Source organism: Sturnira hondurensis, unplaced genomic scaffold (assembly GCF_014824575.4).
Source record: "Sturnira hondurensis isolate 20B ecotype Veracruz unplaced genomic scaffold, ASM1482457v3 Scaffold0005220, whole genome shotgun sequence".
NCBI classification, from domain to species: Eukaryota; Metazoa; Chordata; class Mammalia; order Chiroptera; family Phyllostomidae; genus Sturnira; species Sturnira hondurensis.
Window position 1 is genome coordinate 238,483 of NW_028077851.1, and position 7,118 is coordinate 245,600.

Here is a 7,118-nt window from a genome sequence, read left to right on the forward strand (position 1 = left end):
AAAACCCTGCTCCTTGTCCTGTCTTCCTTATATTAAGACGTGGCTCTACCATTGCCTGGGACTGCTCAAGGGGAACACCTAAACATCTTGGTTCATTCGGTCCTGTCAGTTTAAACTTTGACTTGCCCTTTCCTCTCCATTCATACTTCCCTCATTTAGGCCTTTGCATTCTCGCTGGCTTCTGAGAATTTTCTGAAGTTCTACTTCCACAACATTTTCTACATTGCTGCCAGAGGGACCCTTCAAAATGTGAATCCGATTCTGAGATTCAACAGCTTTAATAATCTCCCGTTCGTTACCCTGGCCAGGTAGCTCAGCTGGTCAGAGCGTCCTGATAATGCCAAGGTTGCTGGTTCCATCCCGGTCAGGGCACATACGAGAAACAACAGTGAATGCGTAAGTAGTGGAACAACAAATTGATGTTTCTGTCTCTCCCACTTCTAATCTCTTTCTCCCCTTTCCTCTCTCTCCAAAATCAGTTTTTTTAAAGATCGCTTTTAGAGGGGAAGGGTGGGGAAAAGAGGTAGAGAGACATCAATGTGTGGTTGTCTGTAGTACATCCCCTTCTGGGGACCTGGCCTGCAATCCAGTGCCCTGACTGGGAATCCAACTGATGACCCTTTGGTTTGTAGGCCAGTGCTCAATCCACTGAGCCACCCCAGCCGGGGCTCCAGAGTAAATCTCCTTTTTAAAAAATCTCCTTTTATCTTGAGAATAAGATCCAAATTCCCTAGCCTGCCACACAAGGTCCTTTATGTTTTGCTCTCTTCCTACCTATTTGGTCTCTTTGATACCCCATACTCGGGCTGTGCAAGCTACTTGGAGTTCCCTGAATATACCACATTTTCTGTAGCTTCTCTGCCTTTGTACATGCTCTTCCCCTCTTCCTTACTGGCTGAGCTTTCTTGACCTTCAAGAACTAGCCTGGGCATCACAGCCTCTGTCAAGTGTTCTTTAACCCTTTGGGCCAGGTTAACTGTGCCCTTGGTCATACAGTAGCACCTTGTGGGCACCTACACCCTTGCCGCCTCTGACACCTGACTGTGTTTTCTCTATCCCGCCTTTAACTGTACTCTGTGAGGGCAGGTACCATCTTTTTATCTTTATTTTCCAAGAGTCTAACTTCATGTCTCGCACATGGTAGGTCCTCCCTAATAGAAACAGAACCCAGAAACTTGGAAGGTCACCAGGGAAATGCTCCTGGTGAGGACGGGCAGCTGTACTAGAGAGCTCGATTGTCTACCAGAATTGACCTCCCGAGGAATTCCCTCCATTCATTTCCACTACCACTGCTCCCACGTCTGGAAGGTTGATACATACAGCTAGCGCAATTGTCAGCAGATACTTCTTCCCTTAACATCTCAGTATTTCTGATCCAGGCTGAAAGGTTCAAGTCAAAGAGACCAAGAGCACATCATTAATCCTGTGAAATGTTTTTTGGCGGAAAGAAGCGGCGGTCACAATAATCTTGAGAAACACTACATAAAATTTCTTTTTCTTAGAAAATCTCAAGAAGCGGCATATTAAAGTCTCTTAGAAGTCCTCGTGTTAACTCATTTTGATTTTGTTCAGTGTAAACCAAACATTTGACCACTGAACTCTTTTTCATGCACTATATATGATTCATAAATGTTATTGAAAAAGCCAGGCTAAGGAATAAGTAATAGAAAACAAATACAGAGGACCACTCATTCAGGTACTCTGTTAAAAAAAAAATGGTCTTCATCCCGCAGGTTCAGTTAGTTTCCAGGCTGAAGTTGACATTTAGCCAACGTGATGTTATCCTGGGGATTTCACATGCTGAGGAAGGTCTCACCTTCCCCTAAGAGCTGGATGAATTTGCATAATTACTTGTACAACTTGTATGGTTTAAGGAGCAGGACTTCCAGAATGGCCAAGTGAAGAGCTCGGCAAATCCTCTCCCTAAAGTGCAATGATAAAACTGAATAAAATTGTCAAAAAAAATGTAAAGACAAGTTTATGCCTGGAGCTGTTCCCATTGCAACTCCCCTTCCCCTGGCTCTGGGGCATAGTTTTGCCAGGGCCTTCAGAGGGAACCTACCTTTATTTGGGGTGGAGTATCCCATATGTCATCGTGGCTGACATTGCAGCTAGCATGAGGTCTCAATAGTGATTGCATTTAGTAATAGACTGGCAGATAGACCAGCCAGGAATTTAACAGGAGATCTTGGCAATGAGAGAGCCTACTCTATCCCTGGTGGCCCAGAAATGTGTGCTCAGGGATAAGGCTGCGCGCACCTAAGAGGGCTAAAGCAAAGTACTTGCCCCTGGCTGGATGTGAGGCCTTGCAAACACAGAAGACAGTATCTGGAATAGACTTGGAAACTTTGAACTTTGAATGCATTCCCCAGGCCACCCACAGATTTATCAGCAAAGGGTGGAAGGAAGCCTTTAGTGGCCCATGGTGTTTGTAACTTCTGACCAATCATTGGCTGACCACTAAGATATGCTGACTCGGGTGATTGCTTAGAATCCAATCTTAAACATAACAGAGCAGAGTTATCAGTGGTCATACATGAGGGTGGGGGAGGGGGAGAGTGAGTGGAGTATCAACTCCACAGAATTCCTCCAGGCCAATCACTAAACAAACATACCACACACACACACATACACACACACACAAACCCCAAACACACAGGATCTAGAGTTGCTACAATATTTAAAATGTCAAGTTTCCAAAAGAAATTATGAGGCATGCAAAGAAACAGAAAAGTGTGACCCATTCCCAGAAAAATATGGAGTCAATAGAAAACTGTTTCAGGGATCAGAGTGTTATAGAGAGCAGTATAATTATAGTATTGTATCCTGTATTTCACGTAAAATTTTATTAGGAACAATTTCACAAGTCACTACAATTTCTTTGAAAATAACGCTTTTACTGATTGCTTCGTGTTCCATAATATGTCTATCATAATTTATGTAATCATGCCCATACTGTGAGACATTAGTACATTTTAAAAATAGTTCTTTCATTTGATTTGTATGTTAAATATTATCTATACTTCCAATTACTTCCTGAATGCAGTTTTCTAAAGGTGAAAGAAAATGAACTATTTAAAGTCCCTGACAAATACTGCTAGATGAAGCTCCAGGAGAGTTGTATAATATTAGACATACATCAGCAATGAATATGTGTTTCTTTTCTTAAAAGGTTTTATTTATTTTTAGAGAGAGAGGAAGGGGAGGAGAGAGGGAGAGAAACATCAGTGTGTGGTTGCCTCTTGTATGCCCCGCACAGGGGACCTGGCCCAAAACCCAGGCATGTGCCCTGACTGGGAATCGAACCAGCGACCCTTTGGTTCATAGGCCAGCACTCAATCCACTCACCACACCAGCCAGGGCTGAATATGAATTTCTTTATTACCACACTCTATTCTTGAAAAAGAAATAAAGAATCATTAGCAATCTAATAGGTGAAAATTGTATCTTCGTTTTTATTTTTTTAATTATAGTCAGGGTTGAGTAATTTTTCACCTCTATGTGCCTATATGTCATTTATGCATTTTCAGTGGTATTTTACTGTTTTTGTTAATGGATTTGGAAGGATTTCTCATAAACTATGCTTGCCACATGAGTATCCTATCCCAAATGATGACTAGGTATCCTTAACTATTGGGGCAAGTAAAAAAAATCATACTATCATATTTCATTAAGTGCGGAAGCAAATAAAACAATTTAGAGAAAACAAAAGGGATGGGAATTATATCAATGGAGCAAAATGACTGAGAATCAACTATGTCTCAGAGATAGCTGCAGCTGATAAAGATATTGTGAAAGGCATAGTATACGTTATAGGGTCAAAAGAAATCCTATTCAAAAAGTCCTCTAAGGAGAATTAACAGCATTCTCCTTAGATCTAGGGTGTGAGAGGTTTCTGCAATGAAAGCATACATTCAAACATTTATTGAATAACTGCAGTGTGTACTAGTTGGGGTGAAGAACAAGGTCTACTCTGCTCTCAATGGAATCAGGAATCATAAGTAACTAAAACTCATTAAGGCAAGTAAAAATGAATAAGGCAAAAGAGAAAGAGGAAAAAGCAGGGTACTGTGGGAGCTCAGAAAGTTAGAATTACCATATTTTGCTGTGTATAATGCACACTTTTTGCCCAAATTTTTGAGGGGAAATATAAGGATGCACATTATATATGGGTAGTACTTGAAATACCTTGTATCTGTTCTTGTGTTTTGTAATTATTTGTTACCAAAAAATGTACCATAATATGTTCAAAAAGAAATCCTAAATTTTTTTATAATACAAAAAACAAGTTATCTAAATACAAATAAATAAATAAATAATTGAATAGAAAACTTAAAAGATTGTTTTTTCTGAGAGTTTGGGCCAAAAGCATGAGTGTACATTATACATGGCAAAATACGGTGCTATTGATGAGACTCAGGAAAATGTTCATAGAGGAATGGGCATTTCTACTTGGTCATGTAGACTAAGTAGGATTTCTCTAGGTGGAGAATACAGAAAAGGGTTCTCAAGAAAGAGTGTGCAAAAAAGCACCAAAGGTCGCACGAGGCAGGAGATTGTGCCCCAGGCATACACCCAGACCCAATCAGACTAAGTAGGATTTCTCAAGGTGGAGAATACAGAAAAGGGTTCTCAAGAAAGAGTGTTCAAAGAAGCACCAAAGGTCGCACGAGGCAGGAGGTTGTGACCCAGGCATACACCCAGACCCAATCTATCAGTCTTCCGCTCAGATGGATTCCAGTACTGGTGGAAATAACATAAAATACCACATAGTAAAATTCCTTAGGTACGAAAAAAAATGGGTGAAGACCCATTTTCCTTTATTTTTTAAATTCTATTGTATTGTTCATGCTATTACACTCGTCCCCATTTTTTCTCCTTTGCCTCCCTCCACCCCGCCCCACCCCCGGCTCCCTCAGGAAATCCCCACACCATTTTCCACATCCATGGGTCATGCATGTGTGTTCTTTGGCTACTTCTATTTCCTATGTTGTGCTTTACATCCCATAACTATTGTGTCAATGCCAATTTGTACTTCTCAATTCCTTCACCGGTTTTGCTCAGCCCTCAACTCCCACCCCCATCTGGCAACCATCAAAGCATGTTTTGTGCCTATGGTTTTGTTTCTATTTGTTTGTTTCTTTTTTAGATTCAATTATTTTTTTTATTTTTAAGTATTTTTATTGATTATGCTATTACAGTTTTCCCAATTTTTCCTCCTTTATACCCCTCTGCCCTGCCTCCCACTCTCCACCATTACCCCCCTTTAGTTCATGTCCATGGGTTGTGTATATAAATTCTTTGAGTTCTCTGTTTCCTATACCATTTTTTTCTCTCTCCCCATCTATTTTATGCCTACCAATTATGCTTCTTCTTCTCTTTACCTTTTCCCCCCTATTCCTCCCTTCCCCCTCCCCACGGAAATCTCTCCACGTGATGTCCATTTCTCTGATTCTGCTCCTGTTCTGGTTGTTTGCTTAGTTTTTGTTTTCATTGTTTTTCTTTTCTTTTATGTTCATTCGTTGATAGTTGTGGGTTCATTGTCATTTTACTGTTCATAGTTTTGATCTTCTTTTTCTTAGATAAGTCCCTTTAACATTTCATAGAATAAGGACTTGGTGATGATGAACTCCTTGAACTTGACCTTATCTGGGAAGCACTTTATCTGCCCTTCCATTCTAAATGAAAGCTTTGCAGGATAGAGTCATCTTGGATGTAAGTCCTTGCCTTTCATGACTTCAAATGCTTCTTTCCAGCCCCTTCTTGCCTGCAAGGTTTCTTTTGAGGAACCAGCTGACAGTCTTATGGGCACTCCTTTGTAGGTGACTGTCCCCTTATCTCTTGCTGCTTCTAGGATTCTCTGTTTGTCTTTAATCTTGGGTAACTTAATGACGATGCACCTTGGTGTGTTCCTTTTTGGATCCAACTTCTTTGGGACTCTCTGGGCTTCCTGGACTTCCTGGAAATTTATTTCCTCCACTAAATTGGAGAAATTTTCCTTCATTATTTGTTCAAATAAGTTTTCAATTTCTTGCTGCTGTTTTTCTCCTTCTGGCACCCCTATAATTCAGATGTTGGAACATTTCAGGTTGTCCCAGAGGTTTGTAAGAGTCTCTTCACTTTTTTAAATTCTTGTTTCTTTATTTTGTTCTGGATGGATGTTTATTTTTCCCTTGTGTTCCAAATTGTTGCTTTGACTCCTGGTTTTCTTCCTGTCACTGTTGGATCCCTGAATATTTTGCTTTATTTCGCTTTGGGTATTGTTGATCTGTTTTTTTCATTTTTCGGCCAAGCTCAATCAGATCTGTGAGCATGTTGATTACCAGCGCTTTAAATTCTCTATCAGATAGGTTGGCAATCTCCTCCTCACTTAGCTCTCTTTCTGAGGCTTTACTCTGTTCTTTCATTTGGGCCATATTTCTTTGTCTTGGTGCAGCTGATAGGTTGTAAGGGGGCGGGGCCTTAGCTATCATCCAGGTAGGGCAACCCTGCTGCGCTCTGGCGCTGCCTGTGGGGGAGGGGCAGAGAGGGGACAGTACAGCTCGCTTGCTTGTCTCTAGCGTACTTTCCGATGGACTCACGTGAGACTGGGAGTTTCTCCCACCATAGCAACCACCATAGCCCATAGCCACCTCTGAGTCTCAGTTCACCTTCAGTGAGCCCTGCCTGTGTAGCTCACAGCCTCAAGACAGCAGGCCCCGCCCACCTGGTCCGCCACTGTTCTTCTGAGTCGGCCTATGCGCTCTGCTACCTTACAGGTCTGTTTATTCTAGTTGATTTTTTCTTTAATTCCTTGGTTGTCAGAGTTCCATGCAGTTTGATTTTCTGGCGCTTTTGGTTGTTTATTGATTTTAGATTGGTTGTTATCCTCCTTTTGGTTGTATGAGAAAGCCAAGGGTTTCTATCTATGCCTCCATCTTGGCTGGGAGTCTCTAGATTCAATTATTGATAGATATGTATTTATTGCCATTTTATTGTTTATAGTTTTGAACTTCTTAAAGAACACCCTTTAACATTTCATATACTAAGGACTTGGTGATGATGAACTCCTTGAACTTGACCTTATCTGGGAAGCACTTTATCTGCCCTTTTATTCTAAATGATAGCTTTGCTGGGTA